This window comes from Mobula hypostoma, chromosome 7 (assembly GCF_963921235.1).
Source record: "Mobula hypostoma chromosome 7, sMobHyp1.1, whole genome shotgun sequence".
NCBI lineage: Eukaryota > Metazoa > Chordata > Chondrichthyes > Myliobatiformes > Myliobatidae > Mobula > Mobula hypostoma.
This window is the reverse complement of record NC_086103.1, coordinates 57547469-57562054: the sequence shown is the minus strand read 5'-3', so window position 1 is coordinate 57562054 and position 14586 is coordinate 57547469. Positions and strand designations below refer to the sequence as shown.

Sequence of the window (14586 nt, the reverse complement as noted above, 5' to 3'; positions counted from 1 at the left end):
AATTCCCTCTGTGCTTATCTCAAGTTCAACCCAGAATTAAGTATTTATGCAGGGAAAAACAAAAGCAAGCACAGGTTTCATATACTAGGTTTATATTTCAGCCTGATCATGTCACTTGGTAAAAAAATAATTTTTCAAAGTCTTGTAGAAAATTATGTCTTAGGCTATATTTTATTCATATTACTTTGGCTTAAGGTTTTTAGTAACTTTACTTTTCAACATTGTCAAAACATTTTCATATTGTAAATAGCATTAATTGAAAAAATTTACAACCTTTATTTAAATTAAGTCTACCGAGCATACATTTAAAAAAAGTTAAATCCCATTTTGGCTTAAGTCAGTTATGTGATAGAAATGTATTACATTTGCCTTAAGAGTTTTCCAAAGTTATGAAAGGGAAAGAAAAAGATTAATTTCAAGAAAGGTGAGCTGTTTAACTACCTGTTTTTTGCAAGAAAGGTTAGCTAAAAATTAATTCTCTACTCAGAAGAGTATTGACAATTATTTTTAGATTATTATATCTACAACTTACTGATCACGCTAATGTACTGCTAGCTGTAGATATATTTTTTAATATATGCAGGGGTTCCCTGAGACCTGAAAATTATTTCAAGGGTTCCTCCATGGCAAAAAAGGTTAAGAAAGGCTGCCTTAAGTTATTACGAGAAACATACATGGAAAGATGTTCACAGTGAAAACAAAATCAAATGCAATTCTCAATGATATTGATGCATGGAAATGATCCATCTGATGTTTCATAGCACATCACATGTAATATTTTTATGATGCCACATTGATGAGTTTTATTTGCATGTTCAAATGTTACACTTTCGAGAGGAGCTCAGGCCTGAAAATATTGTCACTTTGTTCAGCTCTCTATTAACAGTTTGAAGCAGAGGTTTACTTTTGTAGACTGCTTGTCTACTTGTAGGAAATGTTAAAATTCAATATTTATGATTAATAATTTTGAATGCTAACATTAATAAATACTTGCTATACGGTCAGGAGAAGACAACCATTCAAAAAAAGAACAAAACGTTCATAAACAAATTAATTGAACAAAATAAGGAACTAATTTAATCTTTATGATTATAAAAGAGTTGATATTTATCTTTGCTAAACCTTCATGTCCAAGTTGCATTGTCTAATCTGCCCAGTGACGGATTCTATATATTTCAATAAAAGAATAACACGAAGTCTATTAAGTTAACTTTGGAGTTTGATTTAATTGAGTGGGCATTTAATGTTTCCTTTTGTTCCAAACAATATTCTCAATCACTGTCTTTCAAGGTGGCATATGTCAGACATGTATCATCATGGATATATCTTTAAAGGTTAACCTAAAACTTGCTGCTATGCTATTAGCTTTGACTTGATGTAGAGTATGCTCCATTTCGGTCGTGCAACTATCCAATCATTTTAAAAATAGTGTTTCTTGAATAAGAAGTCTCCACCAAATTAACCTCAACTCAATTTATCTGAGAGTAAAATAACTATAACACTCAATAAATTTATTCACCATGAAATTTAAGTGCATTTAATTATTTATCTCAAATTTGGTGTTCAAGATAGGCCCAATTGACCAGGGATATACAATGTAACAAGTTCCCCCAGTATAATATTGTAAACTACATGGTGTTCCAGGAATTTTGATCCAATGTTTTATATGCGCTAATTTTCTACTTAATGATTTTAAATAGTGAGCATTTCTTGAAACTTAAAAGTAAAGACAATAAGTGGTTTTAAGAGTAATTTTACTATGTCAATGATAACCAGCTTTTGACTTTGACATTGTCATTTCTAAATTGATATTGTGTTCTGTGGTTAATTTCTCTACATCTTTGTCCAGAGAATCACAATCAGAAACAGCTGTTACCTGTAACATCTATATATCCAGTGTTTCTTGCAATGCTGGTTTATTTTCAGTACGGCATCTTTCGTACTTCAGAACTCAGTAATGAATCACAAGTAATGCCCATTGCAACAAATGCCCTCATATAAACCGCCCTCTGCCTTAGATGTGTATTGTATTTCCAACAATACACAGTTTGGAGTTAATGGATGAAGAGCGTCCAAGCACTTCTTGCCTTCTGCGAGACGGCGGGTCAACTGAAACTATAAACATTTTTTTGTCTGTACAGTTTTGCTTCCAGTGAATAATCACGGGGTGGGAGGGAAGTGGTTATACATCCGATAAATGTACAGATGTGTCAGTTTATCGCAAGCAGACGGCATAACAAGCTATTTTTAGCAGTGCCTTTATTCCGGCAGCCGAACTGGGATAGAGCAGCAACCGAGGGGAACAGTTCTTATCAGAATTGCAAAGCGCGGAAGGAGCTGTTTTTTCAGCACCAACGTCTTCAAAACGTCAAATAAGGTTTGCACGTTTTCTTCAACCTTTCAGTCTCGAGAAAATTACTATTTCCAGTTTCTTGTTTGAAGAATATCAATCCCATTTTCACGCCAGGGCCCAACCTGGTTGCACTCCCAGGAATTCTACGTGTGCATGAAACCACGGTCACTGTGATTAATTACAATGTAGAACGACGTTTTGTTGAATTCGGCGACCCTTTAGATATGGGTGCTGAAAATGCTCAAATTGTTATTATTTAATTAGATTTTAACCAGAACGCCTCACGCGAGTGGCTAAGGCTTTGTACCATTGTGTCTGTTACGTTTGTAAGGCACAGGGTGTAAATAATCCGGGACATACACAGACCAAACGGAAACTTGAATGTGGGCCACAGATATTGAAGCCCGGGTAAACCGAACTGGCAAGAGGTATGTGCTCGTTGATTTCCCCAATTCTGTAAAAAAAACGTTTTATACCGTATGCTGACTAAAGGTTAAGGGTTAATTCAAGATTGAACGTTCCATTGTTAAGTTGAATCGCAACACAGATTCCGTAATGGCCCAGCTTCCCTCACCGTTCTGTACATCCGTCAACCTGTATAATGACGTGGGATCGCACCGTTGCTTGTTACAGCAGCGATTAACATTAATATGCAGCGTGGCGTTTAAATGCACGGCGTAGCGTTGCTGAAAAAATAGTGTTGTCACTTCAGGGTTTATACTTGCGGTCAGGTAGTGTGTTTGATACACAGAGGTACAGAATGGCAATTGCTGTTCCTGGTTGTTTCTTATTCGTCAGTTAGAAATGAGTAAAATGGGTGCACCGAAAGACCAGAAATGCATTTACACGACCGTTTATAAATTGTTAATGATGTTTTCGCGCTTCAGTCAATTCTATATGATGCACATTTAGAATAATTTTCATAGTAAATATTGCGAATTCATCTACCAATGAGTGACTTACACACCGCTAGTGTGGAGCTGTTTTTCTTTGTGTCAAATAAAATAGTTGGCGATGATATTAATTCAGCACCAAGGATCAACTACTAATACAGAGCAAGGAGATTGGATTTGTTGAGAAGATAGACGAAAGGCAGTTATGAGTGTACGAAGGTTCTCGGGTTAGCAATATTGCTTTGGTAATAGGATTATACAGATAAATGCAAAAGTATCAGGCGGCTTTTCTGCTGATCTTCTACTTGACATTCAGTCATAAGTCTTCGAAAGCGCGCTGCTACCAAACGAACAGTCAATTAATTTAGGACTGAATTGCGCACGCCTGCCCCAAGAATAGTTTGGTTATTATATTTAGGCTTTTATCTCCCAAAGATTGAATTTGTACGTAGACAAAAGTAAATACGTTTCTGACTCTGGATCTTGCCCTTTCGTAAGTGGAGATCATCTCAACGGATTACTTTGATTAGTTAGATAAGTCGGTTTATTTCACTATTAGACACGTTTTCACATTGCAAATAGAATCTCATTTCCTATAAAATACTAACGATCACAGTTTTGCTACTCTAGAAATAATGGATAACCGGCTGCTATCTCCCCGCAATATTAAATACTGGACTGCTTACATATTCTTGAAATGTTATTATTAACACCGCCAAACTTTCAACATAAATACACGTAATTGAAATATTCTGTTTCAATAAGAAGATAAATCAGAAGAGTTTTTCATTTCCTTGCGAGAACTTCAAAGAAGATAATTGCTTATTTGAGCATAAATCCTATAAGTATTTTTATTTTGTTTGCAACTATGCTTATCATTCAGAAATATTACAATTAGCCTGTTGTAGACCACAAATATAATCATATTGCAAACATTAGCACAAAACAAAGAAAAAATAATTGCAAAGTTAGATATTGGTCATGACACTTTCCATTGAAAATCATTTTCTCCTCTGTGAAAATGACACTTCAAATTGCTAACAACAGAAAGTCTGAAGATGCTGCAAACCCAAAGCAACAGATGCAAAATGCTTGAGGAACTCAACTGGTTAAGCAGCATCTATGGAAAAGAGAAAACAGTCGATGTTTCCGTTGGAGACTATCACCTTCCAGTTAGCCTCTTTCCCCTCCTCCCTCTGACCCCGCATCTTTTTTATTTTGGCATCTCCCCCTTCCTTCTCAGTGCTGAAGAAGGATCTGAGCCCAAAATGTTGATTGTTTACTCTTTTCCATAGATGCAGCCTGACCTGCTGAGTTCTTCCAGCATTTTGTATGTGTTACTTCAAATTTCTGCCAGTTTTACATCCACTTTAAGTTAACCTCCAGTACAATTGATAGGTGGTATTCCTGATCTACAGTTTCACTTTTGTTAATGCTGACCCTCTGACCATAGACCCAAATTACACAAGAACTGGAGGTTGGAGGGTCTGTCATAATCCCAAGAACACATAGCAGGAACATTTGACAAGGCACGCCAATCTTAAAACCCAGGGGTGCTAAAGTACCAGCCTAAAAATTTGCAAGGCCAGTAAAAGGAAATGCAGGTAAAGGTCCCAAAAGAACCTCACCTGTACTCAAAGCACCTCTTGATCTGGGGCATCTGCTAGAATGAAAATTTGTTGACTTTTTAGTGATATTATAGAATTTCATAGACAATTATGGGTCATGTACTTTGATGACCTGCTCCTACCTTGCTGATAGAGGGTCTACCAACAAAATAGGGCTTAAAAGTATTAGGAAGAATTGGATTATGGGGCATATTTAATATGTACTTATAACAATAATCTACTATTATATTATTTTACAAATTAATTTATTATTGTTAAGGTAGTGTTCTCTGTTCAAAAAGTCATGGTTATATCCCCTGCCAGAAACAGCCATAATCAAGTAACAGAACTTTTCATTCTCCCCTTTTTATCAGAGTAATTACCTTTTCTATTTGCCTTTTTGTTCTTAAGGTATGCATTTTTGTGTACAACATCTCCACCATATCGCCCAGATTTCTCTTCTATTCATTAAATCATTTAGCTGATGAACATAAGCTCCCTTTTGGCTCTATCCTCTCATTCCAATGATAAAGACCTAAGAAGGAGACAAAAAGGCCAGTTGCTTCATAAAATTTCCTCAAAGCTTCTTTTACACAAGTCAGCAGCGCAATCCCCAATGTTTTCCTTCCATTGAACAACCACACAATTAACTGGAAGAAACAAATGAAATTAATCCTGGAACAATTCATAGAAAAGAAAACTAATAAATTATTTTCTATTCACAAAGGAATCAATACAAACTTCAGAAAATAAGTGGCAATATGAGTCATGATTCAGCATCACACCTACCTTTTTCCACAATAAATCAGTGAAAGTTAGGAAACTACCCACCTATTTTTGATACTTGCAACTAATATATTTTCACTGCACAGATTGGCATCTTGCCACAGGTTGACCTGGTTATGTGAAGAAGAAATCTAACCTTGATCTTCAACTGTATAACATATAGACAGGCAAGCTATCTCTGCCTTATTAATTTAATAGTCCATTCACTTAAACAGAACACCGTCAATACGTTAAAGACTCCAAACAAATTACAATGTTCTTCTCTTTTCAGAAGTGGAAGCACACTCTTCTAAAGCTAAATATACTAAATATACTAGTTTCCCACCGCCCCCCCCAACAGAATTACAAATTTTAACTAAATATTTAAATTATCTGAAAACTTTTTTATATTTATTTTCTTATGCCTTTCATCTGTTTGCCCAGTACACCTTTTTGGAAATGTTCAATTCAAATGTTTGTCAAAATTTTTAATTTAGCAATTGATTTGAAACATAGAGCAGTACAGTGCAGTACAGACCCTAAAGCCAAGACTATTATGCTGATCATTTAACCTACTGCAAAATCAATCTAATCCTTCTCTCTCACAAGCCCTCCATTTTCTTTCATCCATGTGCCTATCTAAAAGTCTCTTTAATGGAAAAGGATCTTTAATGTCCCTTAATATATCTGCCTTACCACCATCCCTAGCATTGTGTCCCATGCATATACCACTCTCTGTAAAAAAAACTACCACTGATATCACTCCTATACTTTCCTCCAATCACCTTAAAAGTATGCTAACTCATACTAGCCATTGTCAGCTGAAAAAGGCAGCAGCAATCCACTATTTCTATGCTTCTCATTCTCTTGTACACCCCTGTCAAGTCACCTCTCATCCTTCTTTACTCTAAAGAGAAAAGCCCTAGCTTACTCAACTTTCCCCAAGGAGACATGTTCTCTAATTCAGGCAACATCCTGGTAAATCTCCTCTGCACCCTTGCGAGAGCTTCCATATCCATATAAAAAGAGGACAAGAATTGAAAAGAATTTTCCAAATGTGGTCTAACTAGAGATTTATAGAGCTGCGACATTATCTTGTGGCTCTTGAAATCAAGACCTTGACTAATGAAGGCCAAAACACCAAATGTCTTCTTAACCACCCTATCAACCTGTGCTGCAAATGCGAGAGATCTATGGACATGAACCTCAAGATTTCTCTGTACCTCCAAACTACTAGATACTCTGCCATTAACCCTGTATTCTGCCTCCAAGTTTGACTTTTTAAAGTCAATCACTTCAGACTTTTCTGGATTGAACTCCATCTGCCACTTCTCAGCCCAGCTCTGCTTCCTATCAATGTCCTTTTGTAACTGACAACAGCTTTTAACACTATCCATAACACTAGCAACCATTGTGTTATCTATATACATACTAATCTACCCTTACACTTCCTCATTTAAGTCATTTATAAAAATCATAAAGATCTGGGGTTTCAGAACAGATCTGTGCAGAACACCACTAGTCACTGCCCTCCAAGCAGAATAAGTTCCATCTATTACCATATTCTGTCTTCTGTGGGTAAGCTAATCCCAAATCCATGCAGTCAGGTCTCCTTCGATCCCAGGCCTCCTGAATTTCTGAATGAGTGTACCAGGGGGAGGTTTGTTGAATGCCTCACTAAAATCTGTACACCACATCCAACACTCAACCTTCATTAATTTGTTTTGTCACTTTCTCTGAAGAGTCAATGAAGCCTGAGAAGCATAACCTGCCCCTCTCAAATCCCTAACCAGAAAATGCTTCTCCAAATGCCTGTTAATCCTATCTCTAAGAATCCTCTCCAATAGTTTCCCCATCACTGATGTAAAACTCACTGGCCTATAATTCCCAGGATTATGCTCATTACCTTTCCTGAACAAAAGAAAAGCATTTGCCATCCTTGAATCTTCTGGTACTACTCCCATGGTCAGTGAGGGTAGAACCAGCAGTGCAGCAATTTCTTTCCTCACTTCCTGTAATATCCTGGGGTTTATCCCAACCAGCTCTGGGGACTTACATACCCTAATGCTTTCCAAAAATTCCAGCACATCCTTTTTCTTGACTTTGACTTGTTCCAGCACATTATCTTGTTCTACATTGACCTCACTTCTATCACAGTCCCTCTCACTGGTGAATACTGAAGCAAAGTGTTCATTATGGTCCGTATCTTCTCCGACTCCAGGCACATGTTTTCATTTATATCCCTGACCATTCCTACCCTCACTCTAGCCATTCTCCTGTTCTTTATATATGTGAAAACAAACCTTGGAGTTTTCCCTAATCCTAGTCACCAAGGCATTTTTATGTCTCCTTCTAGTTCCCCTAAGTCCTTTCTGAAGTTCCTTCCTGGCTACCTTACAATTCTCAAGAGCCCTGTCTGAGCTTTGCTTGCTAAACATTAAGTATGCTCCCTACTTCATCTTGACTAAATATTCCACCGCTCTGGTCAACGATGGTTCCTTCACTTTACATTTCTTTCCTTACCTGTGTAGGACAGACTAATCCAAACCCTATACAAGTGCTCCCTAAGCAACCTCTACATTTTGATTGTACATTTTCCTGAGAAGATCCGTTCCCAATTTACACTCCCACATTCCCACCTAATAAGATTTAAAAATACTTTCAGATGTCAGTCACGATGCTTGCATAAAATAATATGGTTACGTCAATCATGTTTCAATCCTCAGAAAACTTGAAGTTTATTGAATGTACAATTAACATGTTTTATAATTAAGTAATTCATTTTAAATAGTAATCCTTCAGTTTAGTTGTTTGCCACTTTAGTTCATTCACATTACTATCCTTCACTTTAATGTTTGTGTGCATTGCAGAAAACAGATAGTGATGGGGGTTGGGGAGGGAGATGGCTGGTGGGTTAGTCAGTTTTCATCATTTATTAACAGGCATCAAGAACCTCAGCTGCTTGGGTATTAAGTTTCAAAACATCCAAAAAAGAAAAGGGATTTATGGATAAAATTTCTATCTTGTTTCAAATGAAGGCTTGTTCTGATAAAACATTACATTGGTGATAATCACTGCCATTGGAGACCATAACCTGGAAAAGTATTAAATAAGTTAGCATGAGAACTACTGTTTATGAATCATGCAGCTAAGAAGCTCATAGCCTCTTGATTCAAATTCCCATCACTTCAGAATACGCACAACAACAAAAAAACAATACTGCTAAAGTAAATTGTGAGGGACGCTGGAAATGTGAAATAAAAACAATAAAGGCTAGAAATAGCAGGAGAGGCAGAATTTGTGTAGAAACAATCAGAAATTAATATTTTGGACCAATCTTCATTTTTATTTTGATGATTGTCCGTTGATGATTATAACAACAGTATTCTTACCATTCCAGAGCATTGCAAGATACGAGTTCAATACCCTAAGATATGACCGACTACTAAAATAAAATCAGTATACATGTCGATTATTGCAAGCTTTGATCTTGGTGCTGTGGTAATGAAAGGTTGCCTTGGTAACACAATTCTACACCTTTTTTTTACACTGTACAAAAAAATTGTTTAATAATACAATGAGATGAATCCACGTGTGGTTACAAGACTCTTGTTCAGTTTCCATTTCAGATTGTAAGAAACTTAATATACTTAATAAGAAAACTTTGGAAGTTTATGTAATAGCTGATCCCCAAAAAATCTGTGCATGGTGCACCAAGGATTAATTTTTTGAGGTTGAAGGTAATTAATGAAAGTGAAGAGTCAATAGAAGTCATAAATCAAATCAACTCTTTACAATTTTGCTGTTTAAAAATATATCTATAGTCAGTTTCATAAAATATATATTAGTTACATGCCTTAGATAAACCTTCAGCTTCTGCTTGACAGAGCATTAAATCCAGCTGAGTACTTGACAGGCTCTTGGTACTCTACTGTTCACTAATTCTATACAACTTGTGGGAATCAAATCCTGTTCATATCAAAGTTGCGTCATTGGCTTGTAAGTATTTTTTAAATAATTCTATAGATAGCACTTAACATGATAACTGGCAAATCAGAAATGAAATGAGCCAAGAACCATGCAGTTTCCAAAATGATTAATAATAAAATCTAAATGTTACTTTTAAATCCTAGCTTTGATAACATTGAATGACTAAATAGTTTAAGATGAAAAAAATTAAGCAGTAGATTTAATCAAATAGTTTTGAATCTGGTAAGTTACATATTACACATGAATCTAGATAAGCAGTTCCAAAGCATTTATAAACAAGTAGGACCATAATTTACACATTGTCCCCCAGTGCATTGATTTTCCATTGTGCCATCTGCATTTGTGCTCTCTCCTCCTCTATTCCTATCCAGCAGTAGGTCAGGAGTCCTGTAACCTCAATCTTCTAACTCTCTGGCATCACATTCAATGATTCAATTATTGCTGTTTCTAACATAATGCTGTCACAGCGTTCTGTCTCCCTTTCAGCACTGATTGGACTTTTCTTTCCTGAATACCTTGACTTGTTCTTGTAGCTCTACCAAAACCCATGCCTTTTCACGTAGCAACCTCGCAACCATCCCCAGGAGGTATAACACTTTTCCTTGCATTTCCCCTTCCTGACAACCTGGCTGTAAACATAACCTAGAGCTGAAGCAACGACTTCCTTGTACTTCTTTCATTTTGGTGCACTTCTATCATCTTCTTAGAATGGGATTTTTTAATATCAGAAGAACATAAATGTAGATTGGATTCTCTAAAGCACTCAAATTTCACTCAGCCTGCAAGTGTGAAGTCCTGTCACTTTAATTCTCCACCCAACTTTTATTCTGAACTTTGCCTTCAATCAATGCAGCATATTACACTTTGTGCACTAAACATTGCAATCAACAATCTGCCTTTTTAAATCTTACGTTTTTAGCAGCTTTCCACTTCTGAAAATTTCATCATCTTCTCCCTTTAACCTGTTTTTGATCCCCTCCACCTTTTCAGTTGGCTCCAGCACCACTATTATTGCATTGTCCCTCCAGCCCTTCAGATACCCTGTACTCTCTAATCCTCCCGCACGAAAAGCTGGAGGAATTCAGGAGCATCTAGAGGAGGCTCATGAGAGGAAGCTTGCCAGACACGAGGAATTGGTCAGTGACTGCTGGAGGCAGGGATGGAAGGCAAAGTGCATACCTGTTAAAGTGGGCCGTAGGGATCCTGCTGGACAGTCTCTTCTCAGAGCCCTCTGTGCGTTGGGCATCGCTGGTACAAGGAGGCAGAGAGCCATCAGCAACATTACCAAGACAGCAGAGAAAGTCTCAAGATGGCTCTGGATGAAGAGAGCAAGTACATGGGGATCTGCAGCACATGCTACATGAACACAAGTCTTGGCTGTATCAATCATGGCTGGGTCGCCTGGGTGAGGCTGTCTGATGTTGAAAGACCCGAAACACCCGATAACCTCAGGTTACATCACTGATGATGTGATCAAAGCATCGTGAAATATATTCTTCAAAAAACCAGGCCAGGCAGCATCTACAGAAAAGCATAAGCACTTGCCGTTTCCTTTTTCCCATAGATTCCGCCTGGCTTGCTGAGTTCCTCCAGGATTTTGTGTGTGTTGCTTTGGATTTCTAGCATCAGTAGATGGTCTCGTACTTGTGACTCTCCATTCTTCCCCAAGTTTCCATGAAGTTCAAAACTTGTTTCATCCGTAATTTTGTCCAGTTCCAATGAGGGGTATATTACCCCCAGAAAATAAACTGTTTCCCTCTCCCTACTTGGTTGACCTGCTGTGCTTTCCATAATATTCAAATTTTCGTTTATAATTAATCAGAGTTGCTACCATTCTGTTGCACTTAATAATTTTCTTGTCACAACAGCTTTCTGCTGAATTGTCTACATGCTACATTGAATTTAAAAGGGAGTTTGCTTTTGTAGACAGGGTAAACTTTATAGAGGGCTATCAACACAGAAGAAAGTTGAAAGAACAGGGAAAAGAAAAGAGCAAAAACAGTACACATTAGCAAAAGAACAATGTTCTTTGTCAACAACAAAAAAGCCACAGAAATTCAAATCACTGAAGTTGCAATAACAATGACTTTTTCCAAGATACACAACGGGAGGGCAATTGACAGGAATATTGCTTTGGATTGGACACAAGCTGTGATGTTTTTATTCCTCTGAAGGATAATGCCTGTCCTTCTGCAAGTCCTTAAAATTATGTTGGCAGAAATCCATAAAGCATAATACAAAATGCTTTTAACTACTCATAGGAATTTTAGACTCTCATTGCAAGATATATTTAAAATATAAGTGAAATTTGACTTTGGTGGCTATAGCCAAACATATGCAAGTGTATTAGTCTCAATTTTTTTTTATCAATGTCAGTTTAACTATATGGCAAGCAAAAAATCTCACATCCCTTAAATTTTGGGAATTATTTCCTCAGCAATGGACAATGTAATACTGGTATAATGCTCATCTTTTAGAAACATAGGAAACCTACAGCACAACACAGACCCTTCAGCCCACAAAGCTGTGCTGAACATGTCCTTAACTGAGAAGTTACCTAGGGTTACCCATAACCCTCTATTTTTCTGAGCTCCATATACCTGTCCAGGAGTCTAAACCAATATTAAAGGCCAACACATTTGATCACTACATTCTTTTCACTGCTGATAAATTCAGGATGCAAAGATCAAACATTTTGCATTTGAAATGAATAGCGCATAGATCAGTGACAATGATATGTTAGGTTGAATCTCAGTGTAATTTATCACAATAGACAATTATTTTGAGTTTTGTAACATGAGCAGTAAGGCACATTACAAGTGCAACATATTATGATATCATGAATCACACTTAAGTAGGTTCAGAAATGTATTTTTCCCCATTTTGCAGAAATAATGGTGGTTATCCCATCACATATACTGAACATTTGTGCAATGATATTTCACAAAGATTGTAGTACTGTGAAGAAGTCTACCAATAGATTTATTATTCGGTACCATGTAATTATAAATTATGTGTTTGGTGATTTCAGAGAATGATATTTCCACTTCCAATGTCCAAGAATATTAATTATCCCTTTTATTCTGGTACTAAATGAACTACTCAGCTTTCAATATAAAATGCAGCAGTATGTTATATGTTTTTAACAAAGATACTGCAGTCTTAATGAAGAAGATAGAGAAATTCAAATCAGAAAAAAATACACTAGAGAATTTTTAAAAATGTAGAATAATTCATTTGAAATAGGATCCAGAAATGCAGTTTGCATTTTGTCTCCCATCCACCCATTTGTGTCCTTAATTGAATTTCAGCCTGGTGTAAGAATTATGCTTTTCTATTTAAGTCAGCCACCAATTGCAGAATAAAATGCTTTCAGCTCTGGAGAAATTCTAAATTAGCTGACTTGAAATGTTTAGAAGAATACTCCAGAAACAATACTGACCAATCCACTATGTGGTAATTTCAATCTGTGTGCAAATGGAGCAAACCTAGCCAATGATTGCCATGCATCAGATCAGGATTACCGTCAGGAACCAGGCAGCAGTGCATACTGATTTTATAGTATCAAACATAGAGAATGCTTTAGACAATAAGACAGAATATATATGTACCAGTCATAAAGAAAGAAACATTATCGTATTAGTCAATGTGCAGAAACAACAATTGAGGGTAATGGATGTTCTTTTTCTCTAGTGTAATACGCTTTATGATACCAGATAATTTATAGATCTAGTAGCATTGCAAAATCTGCTTAATTTTTTACAGTAGTGAATTAAGCACTTAATGACAGTGCATATTGATCTGAATACATGTTTATATTAATGTTCCATGTTTATGCAAAATGAATCCAACCAAGGCTCTAGGTTATGACAATATTGTTTAATAATTGATCTTGTATTTGGTTGCTGCATTCAAATATTGCAATTAGAAGCAATTAACCAACTGTTGGTCAGGAGACTGCAGGGTATATGTAATACAATGAAAACATGTTTCTAGCCAATAAATGGCTTTTCACATGATACCATATTAATTGAAATACTAAGGATTCAGAGTTCTTCTAACTTCCTAACCTTTTTTGTTTCTTGCAACTATATCTCTTTTTCTCTTCAGAGAGAATAATAATCACTATTTACATTATTCACCATATTGCATCCAGGTACATTTTGGGTCGCAGTTGCTTGGTTTTGATGATTGCACATAAGACCATAAGACTAAAAGACATAGGATCAGAATTAGGCCATTCAGCTCATTGAGTCTGCTCTACCAGTCCATCGTGGCTGATTTATTATCCCTCTCAACCCCATTCCCCTGCCTTCTCCCCATAATCTTTGATGCCCTTACTAATCAAGAACTTACCAACCTCTGCTTTAAATATACCCAAAGACATAGTCTCCACAGCCACTATACCTAGACTTTTTCACTACAGGAAACATTCTCTCCACACCCATTCTATATAGGCCTTTCAATATTCAATATGTTTCAATGAGATCCCCTTTTTCATACTCCTAAACTTCAGTGAGTAAAGGCCAGAGCCATCAAACACTCCTCATTGTTGTAATCATTCCTGTTAATCTCCTCTAGACCCCTTCCAATTTCAGCACATCGTTTCTTAGATAAGGGGCCCAATGATGATAAGGATTCTCAGCATTTCTTTGCTGTGAAAATGCACACTTCTGAGTACAAACATGAGTATGCAGAAATTTTGAAGTTGCTGTCAGTGATTCCTGGACTCCTCCCTAAATATCTGTTACTTTGCAATGTAATCCATAGAAATCATTATATAGCTAAGAGAGTATTTAATGAAATATTCTTCATGTAAAATACCTCTGAAGCAGTATGCATTGATGCACATGCACATTCAATTGTGTACTCAAGCCATAATTCCCATTTCTTTTAAATCCATTGAGGTTGCTAATTTATTTACATTTTAATTTATTTTCTTTAACTATGCATTTCAAAATATTAATTATAAAATAAT

General features: G+C 36.4%; 1 protein-coding gene across 3 annotated transcripts in view; it reads left to right on the top strand.

The window, feature by feature from the left end:
• Positions 1 to 2209: 2209 nt before the first annotated feature.
• Positions 2210 to 14586, top strand: part of LOC134349332 (complexin-2) — a 257693-nt gene continuing 245316 nt past the window's right edge. For 2 of the 3 annotated variants that reach the window (XM_063053470.1, XM_063053473.1), the window contains exon 1: positions 2210 to 2377. The gene's annotated coding sequence lies outside the window, so the exon portion shown is untranslated. Of the gene's footprint in view, positions 2378 to 2762; positions 2782 to 14586 lie in introns of those variants that run through there. The other variant, XM_063053475.1, reaches the window with a different exon arrangement.